This window comes from Stenella coeruleoalba (genome assembly GCF_951394435.1).
Source record: "Stenella coeruleoalba genome assembly, contig: scaffold_57, whole genome shotgun sequence".
Lineage (NCBI taxonomy): Eukaryota > Metazoa > Chordata > Mammalia > Artiodactyla > Delphinidae > Stenella > Stenella coeruleoalba.
In genome coordinates, this window is record NW_027646459.1 from 755,212 (window position 1) to 772,647 (window position 17,436).

Here is a 17,436-nt window from a genome sequence, read left to right on the forward strand (position 1 = left end):
ATATTCCACTCTACCTAAGTACCACATCTCTATCCATTTTTTCCCTCCAGAGACATTTAAGTTATATCCTAGTCGAGGATCTTTTAAACAGAGAGGGGGTAAACATTGGGGTGCCTGTGTCCTCTCGATTTTTGTTTTTCCCAAGATATACGCCCATGAGTGCAAGTGCCCTATGCTCTGTAGCTCATTTTTTAGATGCTTTAGTAAACACAATACACTTCTCCAGAATGGCCGTTGGCAATATACATTTCCACTATAAGTCTCACAGGGCTCCCTCTTCTCGTTGCCCTGTCCTGCGTTTCTGTTGTTTATGCTTTATGAGGATGGCTCTTCTGACTGATGCGAAGTGATATCTTTTGTAGTATTGACTTCCAGTGCCCACCTGTTTGGTTGGCTAAAAAAGTGTATGCCCTTTTCTTGAATATATACAGAAAAGAACGCATACACCCTTTTTGGCCAACTGCAATGTTGGCAATGTTGGCAATGTTCAGCTCCTTTTCTTGTGCTTAATGGCGAGTCCTTTCTACCTCCTCAAATCCCTTTCCTGCCATTCTCCCTTGCTTACAAGTCCTTTTCTCTGACTTTCCTCAAGACATTTTTCAGTGATGGATATTTTCAACTCTGCAGTTTTGTGAATTTTACTGCCCCTGAGTTCCATTGTTCAACTCGTGTTTATGGGAACTGGCCACAAAGCAGCGGGATTTCCTCAAGCCCTATACTGTTTCCATGGGCAACCCTAGCCTTTGGTCAATTCGTCTTCCTGATTGGAAATTAGAGTGACATGTGCCTGTCTGAACACCTAGGACTTGTCTCTCATTGTTCCTCATCCTTCCGCTTCATCCTCTGGACAAATTCCAAACTGTATGCAACAGGATGTTGACAGTGCTGACATCTCCAAGTGGGGAGACTGTTAGTAAAGACGCTGGAGGGGTGAACCCGAGCACCAGGAGATGAGGAGATGAGATGCCTTTTCCAAACTCTTCCCGATCAGATGGTATACCATCCTCTGGGTGTGACAGACATGTTTTAGCAGTAGGAAGAGTCCCATTCATGTAAGGAGAACACCAGGGCTTTTTCAAAATCAGTGTCTCCCCGAAACCCAAACTGGGGAAGTTTTTAAGCTACGGCTACACATATGTTCATTAAGGGCCTTGGGAAGTAGGCAGAGTCCAAACTTTAGATGATTGAAGTCTTCAGGGTCAGAAGCACTCACCACCAGCTTCCCTTAGGCTACACTTTAACTGTCATTGATAGATGATGTCAATAAAAATATCTATTCTTTTTCAGATTATTTCCCCTTATAGGTTATTGCAAAATGTTGAGTGTAGTTCCCTGTGCTATACAGTAGTTCCTTGTTGATGATCTATTTTATACATAGCAGTGTGTATGTGTTCATTCCAAACTGTTAATTTATCCCTCCTCCCACCTTTCCCCTTTGGTAATAATAAATTATAAGATTTTATACTTCTCAGAAATGGGGGAGCTGAAAGAGAGGTATCATTTTCAATGGAAAAGCATTTAAAACAAGATTGAAGGTTTAACCAAGATTATTAGCTGTACATCCTTGGAAAGAAATCACTTCGTTTCTCTAATATTGACCTGACAAATAAGACAAACCTTTTCACTGAACTTGCTTATAAAAAGTGATGGAAATATCAAATGGAAGTGTTAAAAACATCTTATTTTACCCGAGCCTTATACACTGTTCTATGTTAACTACAGTTTGGCTCACACATCTGTTCATTGAGGTTACAATAGTCTCAATTTCTGTTACTGATCCTCCAGAGTGGACCCCAACAAGTGTCCCCCTGCCCAGTGTCATTGGGGCCAACAGATCGAGACTGAGTTTGGTTCACAAGCAAAGGAAACTTTATATTTTGATCAGAGAATGGAGAGGTGAGAGCATGCACTACCCCGTGGGCTGTGGGCTGGGCTGCTGTGTAGAGATCCTGTCAGAGTCAGTGGGAGGGAGGGAGGCGGCGGAGCTCTCGAGGGCCGGGTTGGCTGTAGCTCAGGCTCTATATCGTGGAGTCTGCACTGGGCCCCAGGAGCTGAGGTGTCAACCCAGCCATTCTGCACTAGGAAATCTGGTCTGAAGTGCCGGGTGTGGAACCTCTGCATGCGGGACCCTAGGAGCACGTGAAATTAGACAAAGCACAAAGGATAAAAAAGGTTAGACTTGACTTTATTGCCCAGATTCTATTTTTATCTCCCAGGGATTTTTAATGGGCTTTGCTGGGGACAAACCCCTCCTCTGCCTTTTGTCCCGTTCCTCATTCTTGGAGTGCTGAGGGTGCAGACCCTTCTTCTGTAACTGCTGAGTGCTGAGTTGGGAGCCCTCATACCCTGGGGCGAGGGTCAGAGCTTCTCCCCAGCAGCCTCCCGGTGACGTTGATTGTCCCCAGGACCCCTGCCTCCCTGCTCGTCCACCTGAGCACCAGCATTGGAAGTGTTATAGATTCTAATGACCTTTAAGGGTCCAGGAAAGAGATGTGCAGAGACGCTGTGGGGGCCGGTTTCACCCCGCCCCACATTTGTTCGGCCACCTTAGGCTGACCGTCTCTGCCAGCCTAGATGCTCTGACCAGTAGTCTGCGCTTTCTTCAATTAGGCCCCTGAATTAACGTACAAACAGCACCAGGTGTCAGAGCCCTGCCCGCTCAACTCCCAGACAGTCCAGGGTCAGTGGTGACCAAGGACCATGATGGCTACTGAGTCAACAGCCTTTTGAAGTAAACAGGAGTTCAGCCGGTCTTATTGGCCACCATCATCACGGTGTCTGTAGGCTTTTCTATGGTGACAGTGTGGTATACTGTTCCCCCGCCAAGATTATTAGCTCCCCTCTGGGTGCAGTAAGTCCTGCAAGCAGTAGTCTACTCTTTTGGGACACACTCTTGTTGTTTTATGAGAGAAACTCCAGGTCAAGTGATGTTCACACGAGTCGTCATGGTGCCCTGTTGCCCCCGGTTATCTCTCTGGATGTTGGAGTTGGAGGGCCTCCTCACTCGAGGTCGGTGTGCCCACGGAGCGAACCCTGCAACTTCAGGGCATGGTTGGTGGTTAGGATCACCACGTGGGGTCCTTTTCCCTTAGGAGGGAGGTGGCCTTTTGGGCTGCTGATTTCCAGGTTTTTAGATACCGCCAGTATCTTGGCCAGATGTGGCAGTGGGCCAAGCCCCTTAGTGACCGTAGTTTATCCTACCTGGATGGCATTCTTGCATTGTTCCATTTCAAGTGGTCCCAGTTTTTGCACTAATTCTCCAATGGCGATTCACCTTTCACCGGGATTGTAAAGATCAAAGGGTTTAGCTAAATTAGGGAGTTCCAGGGCAAGGGTCTGAATTGACTGCTCTTTCCATTCTTGAAAGGCCACTTCTGGATTCTATTCAAAAGGATCATCATCTTTTCCTTTCAGTGTTTCATATAGAGGCCCAGCTAGTAGACTGTAGTTAGGGATCCAGAAGCAGCAAACCCTGGCCTCCCCAGGAACCCCTAAGCTGTCTTCTAGTTTTAGAAAGGGGTAAGGCTGAAAATGGTTTCTTCCCTTTCCTGGGATGGGCTTCTCTGACCTTCTGTGAGAATGAAGCCCAGGCAGGTCACCGCAGTCTGTGATATTTGAGCTTTTTCTTGGACAACTTCTATCCTTTATTGGCTTGGTAGTTCAGAGGCCTCCTTAGTAGGGCTGGTGATCAGAATGTCGTCTGCATATTGAAGGAGGGTTTCCTTTTCCAGAGGTAGAACTTTTAGGTCTTTAGCTAAACTTTCCCCAAAGATGGTGTGGGAATTTTTGCACCCTTGGGGCCAGACGGCCCGGAAGTATTGTTTTAGTTGTATGTTGAGTCCTGCCACTCACAAGCCAAAATTTCTTGTGACTCTGGGACTAATGGAATACAAAAGAAGGCATCATTGAAGACTAATACAGAATACCATGTCCTGGTGGTTGGTAGAATGACCAGCAGGGTGTAGGAATTAGGAGCAACTGGAGGTATATCCTCGGTGGCTTCACTGACTGTCCTGACATCCTTTACCAGGTCCCCAGCAGCCCATGGGGCTCTCGTGGTCAGACCAATCCCAGAATATGGAGCTCACCTGGGCAGGTACCCCACCCCCACCCCAGCCCACGGGGCTCTCGTGGTCAGGCCCCTCCCAGGATACAGAGCTACCCTTGCAGGTACCGTGGCAGGGCTGGGCACACAGGAACCGTGCACATAGCCCTCATTGCAGAGCACCCCCAGCTCACCTGTCGCTCAGAGCTGACACAGAGCACCTCAGAGCAGGACTTGAACTAACAAACAGCAGCTGCGACAGGTCTGTGACCCTGGGCATCACTCCGTGAGGCCTCCCTCCACCTGGTCTTCCAGAGACTTCCACTGCACCCGGGGCACCAGGCCTCTGTCTCCAACCACCACCCACCCCTCCTCTGCCTGACTCCTGGGTTCCTCTCATTAGGAGAGGGTTTTCTTGAAGTTGTCTCCCACTCATGGGCCAGATAAAATGATTAGAAAACAAGCCAAAGCTGCAGCCCCTTGTCTATCCTGACTCTCAGGAGCCCACACCTGTTCCTTGGACCTGGCCGGTTCAGCAAGTTCCATTTTCTGCAACTGTGAGCCCCTGAGGGGTGATGATTGGCTGACCTGGGCAGCCTTACCGTGCCGGCCAGCCCTCCCCAGGTGTGCCTGGGTTGAGATCAATATAAATACCACTCCAGGCAGCAAGAGCCCCTGCAGCCGTGCCTGACGCCATTTTCTCTGCCCTGTCAGCAGTCTCGGGGATGGGCTGGTGGGAGGGAGTGAGAGGCCACGGCTTTGTGGGTGGCCCAGTGTGAGTGGGGCTCTGCTGGACTTTCTGCAGCAGTTGCCAGGCTGCCACCTGCTAAAGAAGAGGATGTGTCACCCATACCTGCTGCTGGAATTTCTCCCTGGGCAGAGGTGAGGAAGGAAAAAAGCAGTGGGGGCAGGGACAGGACGGGTATCTCAGGCAGGGAAATGGAAATCTTCCAGAAGAGCACCCAGGGCCAGGACCATCCTGGCTGGCCTGCAGGCACCAAGTCGGCTGGCATGCTGTCATTCGTGTGGCTCTATGGCCCTTCCTCTAGGCTTTCAAGTCCTTGTATATATTCAGGTGTTTTACCTGGGACGGGTGGGAATAGTTCAGCAGCAACTGGCCTGGGGCTCAGCTCACGTTTACTCACAGATGCCTCGGCACGGTGCCCCAGCTTTGCAATGAGGACGCTTGTTGCGTGGGGGCTGCTGGCTGAATGGGAGACGATTCCCCACCACTGACCAACTTCAGAATTGTTTACAACTGGAGCAAGTGCCCTGATACGGTTTTCCTCTGTGGAACTGGTGGGTTCTGTGTTTTTTTTCTCTTTTTCGTTTTTGGTTCAAGGTAGATTTTATTCCTCTTTTTTGTATTTACAGATATAAGCATGGAAATAATTTATTCATATAAATACATGTATGTGCAGGGAATAATTGTTTTTTCTGTTTTATTTTTTAAATTTTACTTCTTTTTAATTTTGAATTTTATTTTATATTTTTATACAGCAGGTTCTTATTGGTTATCTATTTTATACATATAAATGTATACATGCCAATCCCAGTCTCTCAACTCCTCCCACCACCACCCCCCCAACAGCTTTCCCCCCTTGTTGTCCATACGTTTGTTGTCTACATCTGTTGCTCTATTTATGCCTTGCAAAATGGTTAATCTGTACAGTTTTTCTAGGTTCCACATATATGCATGAATATACAAGATTTGTTTTTCTCCTTCTGACTTACTTCACTCTGTATGACAGTCTCTAGATCCATCGACGTCTCTACAAATGACCCAATTTCATTCCTTTCCATGGCTTAGTAATATTCCATTTTATATATGTACCACAGCTTTATGCATTCGTCTGTCTGTGGGCATTTAGGTTGCTTCCATTACCTCGATATTGTAAATAGTGATGCAATGAACATTGCGGTGAATGACTCTTTTTGATTTATGGTTTTGTCTGGGTATATGTCCAGTACTGGGATTGCTGTATCATATGGTAATTCTATTGTTAGTTTCTTAAGAAATTCCATATTGTTCTCCATAATGACTGTATCAATTTATATTCCCAACAATAGTGGAAGAGGGTTCCTTTTCTCCACACCCTTTCCAGCATTTTTTGTTTGTAGATTTTCAATGATGCCTATTCTACCAGGTGTGAGGTGATACCTCATTGTTGAATCCATTTCGTTGAGCAAGGGGTAGCTCTTGTCTATTACATATTTGGTTTATGGAACGGTATCTGTGCTAATTTCAAACTCTGCTTTTATGCAGCACCCCAACTCACCTTCCCCCTTAAGCAGGCATAAGTTGGTTTTCTAAACTTGAGACCCTGTTCTGTTTTGTAATTCAGTTCATGTGTAGCCAAGTTCACATTCCGTGTATTAGTGATACCTTATGATGTTTCTTTTTCTGTGTGACTTATTTCACTTAGAATCATCGTGCCTCAATCCACTCATTATGCTGGTACGGGCCTGGTGACATAGATTTCATTGCTGAGTGGTATTCTGTTATACAGAAGTACCGCAACTTCTTTATCCATTATTTGCTCTCTGGGATATTTAACATGTGCCGGAGAAGAGATTCCTGTAAAAAGAGCCGTCCCAAATTTTGGGGTTGCTGTGTCTTTTTGATATTAATTTCCCTAAGCTATAGGACCATAAGTGGAAGTGCCCTAGGCTCTGTTGCTTTGTTTTTTAGATGTTTCAGGAAACACCATACACTTCTCCCAAGTGTCTGTTGGCAATTTACATCCCGCCCATCAGCATAACAAGGCTCCCAGTTCTCCATGGCCTGTCCTGCCTTTCTGGATTTTACACTTTATTCTGATGGCCCTTTTGACCGGGGGGAAGTGAGACTTCATTGTAGTGCAGATTTCCTTTGCAAGCTTGCTTGGTTGGCCAAAAAGGGCGTATGCGTTTTTTCCTGAATATATTCAGGAAAAAACGCATATGCCCTTTTGGCAAAGTGCATCATTGTGGACGTTCTGCCTCTTTTCTTACGCTTTCAATGCAATTCCAGTCTACCTCCTGAAATCGGTATCCTGCAATTCTGCCCCGCTTTCAAGTCCTCTTGGCAGCCTTACTTCAGTCTATTTTTGGACGATAGCTGTCATTTATAACTCTGCAGGTTTGTGAATTACAGAGACCCTGAGCTCATTTCTTCAACTCGCTTTCTTTTGAGCTGGCCGCAACACCGCAGGATGGCTTCAGGCCCTAATCTGGTTCCGGCACGGCACGCTGAGCCTTTGGTTATTTCCTCTTCCTGGTGGGAAATGAGAGTTAAATTTGCCCGTCCAGACACCTCCAGCTAGTCTCTCATTGGTTCTCCCTATTCCTGTTCATCTTCCGCAGAAATTGCAAACTGGGCCAAACAGGAGGTTAAAGGCACTGACTCTCCAAGTTGGGAGAGTGTTAGTAAAGGGTCTGGAATGTTGCACCCGAGTACCAGGGGAGGAAAACTGAGACATATTTGAACACGTCTCCCGTTCACACGGTTGATCATACTCTGGGTTCCACATGCATGTTTTAGCTGAAGGAAGAATACCTTAAACCTGGAGAGTTGAGACCCGTGGAATGGGTACCATGCAATATGACTTCAAAGGGTCTTCATTTGCTCACCGAACCTCTCCAATCCTATCACTGCTGCGTTTATGCCCCTGTACACACGCTTGATTCTCTTTCGGAGACATAGCAATCCATAGGTTTTAAGATACTTACTAGTCAGGTACATTCTTAGGCGTTTAATATGGGGTGTTGAGTCCATTTCGTTGAGCAAGGAGTAGCTCTTGTCTATTCCATATTTGGCTTAAGGAACTTTATCTGTGCTCATTTCAATCTCTGGTTTTATGCAGCACCCCAACTCACCTTCCCCCTTAAGCAAGCGTAAGTTGGTTTTCTAAACTTGAGACACTGTTCTGTTTTGTAATTCAGTTCATGTGTAGCCAAGTTCACATTCTGTGTATTAGTGATACCTTATGATGTTTCTTTTCTGTGTGACTTATTTCAGTTCGAATCATCATACCTGAATCCACTCATTATGCTGCTACGGGCCTGATGACATAGATTTCATTGCTGAGTGATATTGCATTGTACGTAAGTACCACAAGTTCTTTATCCATTTTTCACTTTCTGCGATATTGAACTTGTACCGTAAACGAGGTTCTTGTAAACAGAGCCGTCCCAAACTTTGAGGTGGCTGTGTCTTTTTGATTTTAATTTCCCTAAGCTATAGGACCATAAGTGGAAGTGCCCTAGGCTCTGTTGCTTTGTTTTTTAGATGTTTCAGGAAACACCATACACTTCTCCAGAGTGGCTGTTGGCAATTTACATCCCGCCCATCAGCATAAGAAGGCTCCCAGTTCTCCATGGCCTGTCGTGCCTTTATGGATTTTACACTTTTTTCAGATGGCCCTTTTGACTGGGTGGAAGTGAGACTTCATTGTAGTGCAGATTTCCTTTGCAAGCTTGCTTGGTTGGCCAAAAAGTGCGTATGCGTTTTTTCCTGAATATATTCAGGAAAAAACACATACGCCCTTTTTGGCCAAGTGCATCATTGTCGAGTTTCTGACTCTCTTCATATGCTTTCAATGCAATTCCAGTCTACCTCCTGAAATCGGTTTCCTGCAATTCTGCCTTGCTTTCAATGCCTCTTCATAGCCTTACCTCAATATATTTTTTAAAAATAGTTGGCCTTTATAACTCTGCAGGTTTTTGAATTGCAGTGGCCCTTAGCTCCATTTTTTAGCTCTTATTTTTGTGGTCTTGCCCCATAACCACAGGATTCCTTGAAGCCCTATTTTTCTTCTGGGGCACCTTGCTGTGCCTTTGGTTAATTCTTCTTACTGATGTGATATTAGAGTGACATGTGCCCATTGAAACCGCTACAGCTAGTTTCTCACTGGTTCCCCCTATTCCCATTCATCCTCTGCACTAACTGCAGACTGTGCGATACCAGAACTTAAAGGCATTGACTCCATGTGGGGATGTTGTTAGTAAAGCGGCTGGAATGTCGATCCGGAGCCCCAGGAGAGGAAAAATGAGGTGCGTTTTAGAAACCTTTCCTGATCATATGGTATACCAGTCGCTGGGTTTCCCAAGCATGGTTTAGCTGTAGGAAGATTCCCTTCAACCTGGAGTGTTGGGACCCTTGGACTGAGTAGCATGAAGTATTGCATTAAACTTTCGGCAGTTGCTCACCAAAGCTCACCAATCCTGTCAGCCCCAAGTGTCCAGCCTTATGTCTTATCCAGCTGTGGGTTTATATGTGGTCAATCCAGGTTGCATCACAGCCCCTGAGCGAATTTTGTAAGAATTTTTCTCTCTTTCATTGTTTCAGCGTTTTGTTTTTAAAATTTATTTCTATAATGGGGTTTAGCTCCTTTTCACTGCTGTGTTTGTGCCACTCTGCACACACTTGATTCCCTTATGGAGATATATCAATACATGGGTTTTAAGATTCTTATTCCTCAGATATATTTCTCTGCGGTGTATAGGGTGTGTTGAGGCCTGTTCATTGAGCAAGGTGTAGATCTTGTCTAATACCTATTTGGTTTATTGAACGGTATCTGTGCTAATTTCAAACTCTGGTTTTATGCATCACCCCACCTCTCCTTTCCCCTTAAGCTGACATAAGTGTGTTTTCTAAATGTGAGACACTGTTCTGTTCTGTAATTCATTTCTTGTGCAGCCATATTTACCCTCCCTCTATAAGTGATATCTTATGATATGTTTCTTTTTCTGTTTGACTTATTTCAAGTAGTATTATCGGACCTAAATCCACTCTTTATCCTTCTACTAGCCTTATTACATTGATTTCATGGTGAAGAGATATTCCATTGTACATAAGTACCACATCTTCTTTATCCATTGTTCTCTTTCCTGGGATATTTAAGGTGTACTGAAGTTGAGGTTCTTGTAAACAGAGTAGCCCTAAACTGTGGTGTGCTTGTGTCTTGTTGATTTTTAGACTTCCCTAGATATACTCCCATGATTGGAAGTGTCCTATGCTCTGTAGCTCTGTTTTTTAGATGATTTAGGAACCACCATACACTTCTCCAGAGTGGCTCTCGGCAGTTCACACACTGCCCATCAGCGTATAAAGGCTCCCTGTTCTCCATGGCCTGTCCTGCATTTCTGGTTTTTACAATTTTTTAGGATGGCCCTTTTGACCGGTGGGAAGTGAGACTTCTTTGTTGTGCACATTTGCATTGCTTGCTTGCTTCGTTGCCCATAAAGTGCGTATGCGTTTTTTCCTGGATATAATCAGGAAAAAACGCATACGCCCTTTTGGGCCAACTGCATCATTGTCGAAATTCTGCCGCTTTTCATGTGCGTTAAAGACGAGTCCAATCTATCTCTTGAAATCTGTTTCTTGCAATTCTGTCTTGCATTCAGATCCTCTTCTTTGCCTTACCTCAACATATTTTTGGACGTTAGTTTTCATTTATAACTCTGCAGGTTTGTGAATTGCAGTGACCCTGAGCTCCATTTTTTAAGTTGCTCTTTTGTGAGCTGGCCTCAAACCTGCAGGATTGCTTCAGGCCCTATTTTGGCTCCGGCGAGGCAGGCTGAGCCTTCCTTTAATTCTTACTCTTAATGGGAAATTAGAGTGATATGTGCCCGTCCAAACCCCTACAACTCTTCTCTCATTGGTTCCCCCTCTTCCCGTTCATCCTCCTCACAATTTGCAAAATGTGTGAAACAGAAGTTTAAATGTGCTGATTCTCCAAGTGGGGAGATTCTAAGTAGCGTGGCTGGAATGGTGAACAGGAGCACCAGGAGAGGATAAATGAGGTGCATTTTAGACACATCTCCCGATCACATGGTGTACAGTCCTCTGGGTTTTCCATGCATGTTTTAGCTGTAGGAAGATCCCTTGAACCTGCAGATTTGGGACCCATTGAATGGGTACCAGGTAGTATTACTTTAAAGGGTGTGTATTTCCTCACCCAACCTCACATTTCTCTTAGCGCAAACAGTTTCCAGCCTTATGTCTCATCCTGCTGTGGGTCTAGATGTGTTCAATCCATGTTGCATCACCGTCCCTGAGGAAAAGTTGTAAGAGGTTTTCTCTGTCTCTCTGTCGTTTATTTTTTTCAATTTATTACTATATTGGTTACAGCTGATTTTCAAAGCTCTGTTTCTTGCTGCTGTACATCCACTTGATTCACGTACAGAGAGACATCAATAAATTCTTTTTCAGATTCTTACCAGTCGTATATATTCTTTTCCGGTGACTTGAGTGTGCTGAGTGCAGTTCTTTTAGCTACAGTGTAGGCCTTGTTGATTATCAGTTTGGTATTTGGAATGGTATCTTTGCTAATTTCAACCTCCTGGATGATGCCTCACCCCTCCCCACCTTTCCCGTTTAGCAGCCTTATGCGTGTTTTCTACATATTTGACTATGTTTTTGTTTTGTAATTTATTTCATGTGTAGCCATTTTGGATTCCACCTTTAAGTGATATCTTATGATATGTGTCTTTTTCTTTTTGAATTCTGTCACTTAGAATGATCATACGTAACTCCTCCGGAGTTGTTACAACTGGCCATATTTCATTGATTTCCAGGCTGAATAATATTCCACTCTACCTAAGTACCACATCTCTATCCATTTTTTCCCTCCAGAGACATTTAAGTTATATCCTAGTCGAGGATCTTTTAAACAGAGAGGGGGTAAACATTGGGGTGCCTGTGTCCTCTCGATTTTTGTTTTTCCCAAGATATACGCCCATGAGTGCAAGTGCCCTATGCTCTGTAGCTCATTTTTTAGATGCTTTAGTAAACACAATACACTTCTCCAGAATGGCCGTTGGCAATATACATTTCCACTATAAGTCTCACAGGGCTCCCTCTTCTCGTTGCCCTGTCCTGCATTTCTGTTGTTTACGCTTTATGAGGATGGCTCTTCTGACTGATGCGAAGTGATATCTTTTGTAGTATTGACTTCCAGTGCCCACCTGTTTGGTTGGCTAAAAAAGTGTATGCCCTTTTCTTGAATATATACAGAAAAGAACGCATACACCCTTTTTGGCCAACTGCAATGTTGGCAATGTTCAGCTCCTTTTCTTGTGCTTAATGGCGAGTCCTTTCTACCTCCTCAAATCCCTTTCCTGCCATTCTCCCTTGCTTACAAGTCCTTTTCTCTGACTTTCCTCAAGACATTTTTCAGTGATGGATATTTTCAACTCTGCAGTTTTGTGAATTTTACTGCCCCTGAGTTCCATTGTTCAACTCGTGTTTATGGGAACTGGCCACAAAGCAGCGGGATTTCCTCAAGCCCTATACTGTTTCCATGGGCAACCCTAGCCTTTGGTCAATTCGTCTTCCTGATTGGAAATTAGAGTGACATGTGCCTGTCTGAACACCTAGGACTTGTCTCTCATTGTTCCTCATCCTTCTGCTTCATCCTCTGGACAAATTCCAAACTGTACGCAACAGGATGTTGACAGTGCTGACATCTCCAAGTGGGGAGACTGTTAGTAAAGACGCTGGAGGGGTGAACCCGAGCACCAGGAGATGAGGAGATAAGATGCCTTTTCCAAACTCTTCCCGATCAGATGGTATACCATCCTCTGGGTGTGACAGACATGTTTTAGCAGTAGGAAGAGTCCCATTCATGTAAGGAGAACACCAGGGCTTTTTCAAAATCAGTGTCTCCCCGAAACCCAAACTGGGGAAGTTTTTAAGCTACAGCTACACATATGTTCATTAAGGGCCTTGGGAAGTAGGCAGAGTCCAAACTTTAGATGATTGAAGTCTTCAGGGTCAGAAGCACTCACCACCAGCTTCCCTTAGGCTACACTTTAACTGTCATTGATAGATGATGTCAATAAAAATATCTATTCTTTTTCAGATTATTTCCCCTTATAGGTTATTGCAAAATGTTGAGTGTAGTTCCCTGTGCTATACAGTAGTTCCTTGTTGATGATCTATTTTATACATAGCAGTGTGTATGTGTTCATTCCAAACTGTTAATTTATCCCTCCTCCCACCTTTCCCCTTTGGTAATAATAAATTATAAGATTTTATACTTCTCAGAAATGGGGGAGCTGAAAGAGAGGTATCATTTTCAATGGAAAAGCATTTAAAACAAGATTGAAGGTTTAACCAAGATTATTAGCTGTACATCCTTGGAAAGAAATCACTTCGTTTCTCTAATATTGACCTGACAAATAAGACAAACCTTTTCACTGAACTTGCTTATAAAAAGTGATGGAAATATCAAATGGAAGTGTTAAAAACATCTTATTTTACCCGAGCCTTATACACTGTTCTATGTTAACTACAGTTTGGCTCACACATCTGTTCATTGAGGTTACAATAGTCTCAATTTCTGTTACTGATCCTCCAGAGTGGACCCCAACAAGTGTCCCCCTGCCCAGTGTCATTGGGGCCAACAGATCGAGACTGAGTTTGGTTCACAAGCAAAGGAAACTTTATATTTTGATCAGAGAATGGAGAGGTGAGAGCATGCACTACCCCGTGGGCTGTGGGCTGGGCTGCTGTGTAGAGATCCTGTCAGAGTCAGTGGGAGGGAGGGAGGCGGCGGAGCTCTCGAGGGCCGGGTTGGCTGTAGCTCAGGCTCTATATCGTGGAGTCTGCACTGGGCCCCAGGAGCTGAGGTGTCGACCCAGCCATTCTGCACTAGGAAATCTGGTCTGAAGTGCCGGGTGTGGAACCTCTGCATGCGGGACCCTAGGAGCACGTGAAATTAGACAAAGCACAAAGGATAAAAAAGGTTAGACTTGACTTTATTGCCCAGATTCTATTTTTATCTCCCAGGGATTTTTAATGGGCTTTGCTGGGGACAAACCCCTCCTCTGCCTTTTGTCCCGTTCCTCATTCTTGGAGTGCTGAGGGTGCAGACCCTTCTTCTGTAACTGCTGAGTGCTGAGTTGGGAGCCCTCATACCCTGGGGCGAGGGTCAGAGCTTCTCCCCAGCAGCCTCCCGGTGACGTTGATTGTCCCCAGGACCCCTGCCTCCCTGCTCGTCCACCTGAGCACCAGCATTGGAAGTGTTATAGATTCTAATGACCTTTAAGGGTCCAGGAAAGAGATGTGCAGAGACGCTGTGGGGGCCGGTTTCACCCCGCCCCACATTTGTTCGGCCACCTTAGGCTGACCGTCTCTGCCAGCCTAGATGCTCTGACCAGTAGTCTGCGCTTTCTTCAGTTAGGCCCCTGAATTAACGTACAAACAGCACCAGGTGTCAGAGCCCTGCCCGCTCAACTCCCAGACAGTCCAGGGTCAGTGGTGACCAAGGACCATGATGGCTACTGAGTCAACAGCCTTTTGAAGTAAACAGGAGTCCAGCCGGTCTTATTGGCCACCATCATCACGGTGTCTGTAGGCTTTTCTATGGTGACAGTGTGGTATACTGTTCCCCCGCCAAGATTATTAGCTCCCCTCTGGGTGCAGTAAGTCCTGCAAGCAGTAGTCTACTCTTTTGGGACACACTCTTGTTGTTTTATGAGAGAAACTCCAGGTCAAGTGATGTTCACACGAGTCGTCATGGTGCCCTGTTGCCCCCGGTTATCTCTCTGGATGTTGGAGTTGGAGGGCCTCCTCACTCGAGGTCGGTGTGCCCACGGAGCGAACCCTGCAACTTCAGGGCATGGTTGGTGGTTAGGATCACCACGTGGGGTCCTTTTCCCTTAGGAGGGAGGTGGCCTTTTGGGCTGCTGATTTCCAGGTTTTTAGATACCGCCAGTATCTTGGCCAGATGTGGCAGTGGGCCAAGCCCCTTAGTGACCGTAGTTTATCCTACCTGGATGGCATTCTTGCATTGTTCCATTTCAAGTGGTCCCAGTTTTTGCACTAATTCTCCAATGGCGATTCACCTTTCACCGGGATTGTAAAGATCAAAGGGTTTAGCTAAATTAGGGAGTTCCAGGGCAAGGGTCTGAATTGACTGCTCTTTCCATTCTTGAAAGGCCACTTCTGGATTCTATTCAAAAGGATCATCATCTTTTCCTTTCAGTGTTTCATATAGAGGCCCAGCTAGTAGACTGTAGTTAGGGATCCAGAAGCAGCAAACCCTGGCCTCCCCAGGAACCCCTAAGCTGTCTTCTAGTTTTAGAAAGGGGTAAGGCTGAAAATGGTTTCTTCCCTTTCCTGGGATGGGCTTCTCTGACCTTCTGTGAGAATGAAGCCCAGGCAGGTCACCGCAGTCTGTGATATTTGAGCTTTTTCTTGGACAACTTCTATCCTTTATTGGCTTGGTAGTTCAGAGGCCTCCTTAGTAGGGCTGGTGATCAGAATGTCGTCTGCATATTGAAGGAGGGTTTCCTTTTCCAGAGGTAGAACTTTTAGGTCTTTAGCTAAGCTTTCCCCAAAGATGGTGTGGGAATTTTTGCACCCTTGGGGCCAGACGGCCCGGAAGTATTGTTTTAGTTGTATGTTGAGTCCTGCCACTCACAAGCCAAAATTTCTTGTGACTCTGGGACTAATGGAATACAAAAGAAGGCATCATTGAAGACTAATACAGAATACCATGTCCTGGTGGTTGGTAGAATGACCAGCAGGGTGTAGGAATTAGGAGCAACTGGAGGTATATCCTCGGTGGCTTCACTGACTGTCCTGACATCCTTTACCAGGTCCCCAGCAGCCCATGGGGCTCTCGTGGTCAGACCAATCCCAGAATATGGAGCTCACCTGGGCAGGTACCCCACCCCCACCCCAGCCCACGGGGCTCTCGTGGTCAGGCCCCTCCCAGGATACAGAGCTACCCTTGCAGGTACCATGGCAGGGCTGGGCACACAGGAACCGTGCACATAGCCCTCATTGCAGAGCACCCCCAGCTCACCTGTCGCTCAGAGCTGACACAGAGCACCTCAGAGCAGGACTTGAACTAACAAACAGCAGCTGCGACAGGTCTGTGACCCTGGGCATCACTCCATGAGGCCTCCCTCCACCTGGTCTTCCAGAGACTTCCACTGCACCCGGGGCACCAGGCCTCTGTCTCCAACCACCACCCACCCCTCCTCTGCCTGACTCCTGGGTTCCTCTCATTAGGAGAGGGTTTTCTTGAAGTTGTCTCCCACTCATGGGCCAGATAAAATGATTAGAAAACAAGCCAAAGCTGCAGCCCCTTGTCTATCCTGACTCTCAGGAGCCCACACCTGTTCCTTGGACCTGGCCGGTTCAGCAAGTTCCATTTTCTGCAACTGTGAGCCCCTGAGGGGTGATGATTGGCTGACCTGGGCAGCCTTACCGTGCCGGCCAGCCCTCCCCAGGTGTGCCTGGGTTGAGATCAATATAAATACCACTCCAGGCAGCAAGAGCCCCTGCAGCCGTGCCTGACGCCATTTTCTCTGCCCTGTCAGCAGTCTCGGGGATGGGCTGGTGGGAGGGAGTGAGAGGCCACGGCTTTGTGGGTGGCCCAGTGTGAGTGGGGCTCTGCTGGACTTTCTGCAGCAGTTGCCAGGCTGCCACCTGCTAAAGAAGAGGATGTGTCACCCATACCTGCTGCTGGAATTTCTCCCTGGGCAGAGGTGAGGAAGGAAAAAAGCAGTGGGGGCAGGGACAGGACGGGTATCTCAGGCAGGGAAATGGAAATCTTCCAGAAGAGCACCCAGGGCCAGGACCATCCTGGCTGGCCTGCAGGCACCAAGTCGGCCGGCATGCTGTCACTCGTGTGGCTCTATGGCCCTTCCTCTAGGCTTTCAAGTCCTTGTATATATTCAGGTGTTTTACCTGGGACGGGTGGGAATAGTTCAGCAGCAACTGGCCTGGGGCTCAGCTCACGTTTACTCACAGATGCCTCGGCACGGTGCCCCAGCTTTGCAATGAGGACGCTTGTTGCGTGGGGGCTGCTGGCTGAATGGGAGACGATTCCCCACCACTGACCAACTTCAGAATTGTTTACAACTGGAGCAAGTGCCCTGATACGGTTTTCCTCTGTGTAACTGGTGGGTTCTGTGTTTTTTTCTCTTTTTCGTTTTTGGTTCAAGGTAGATTTTATTCCTCTTTTTTGTATTTACAGATATAAGCATGGAAATAATTTATTCATATAAATACATGTATGTGCAGGGAATAATTGTTTTTTCTGTTTTATTTTTTAAATTTTATTTCTTTTTAATTTTGAATTTTATTTTATATTTTTATACAGCAGGTTCTTATTGGTTATCTATTTTATACATATAAATGTATACATGCCAATCCCAGTCTCTCAACTCCTCCCACCACCACCCCCCAACAGCTTTCCCCCCTTGTTGTCCATACGTTTGTTGTCTACATCTGTTGCTCTATTTATGCCTTGCAAAATGGTTAATCTGTACAGTTTTTCTAGGTTCCACATATATGCATGAATATACAAGATTTGTTTTTCTCTTTCTGACTTACTTCACTCTGTATGACAGTCTCTAGATCCATCGACGTCTCTACAAATGACCCAATT

At 46.0% G+C, this 17,436-nt stretch overlaps 1 long non-coding RNA gene across 3 annotated transcripts in view; it reads left to right on the plus strand.

The window, feature by feature from the left end:
- Positions 1-17,436, plus strand: part of LOC307181096 — a 993,591-nt gene that overhangs the window by 702,646 nt on the left and 273,509 nt on the right. The gene's annotated exons all lie outside the window — the stretch shown is intronic.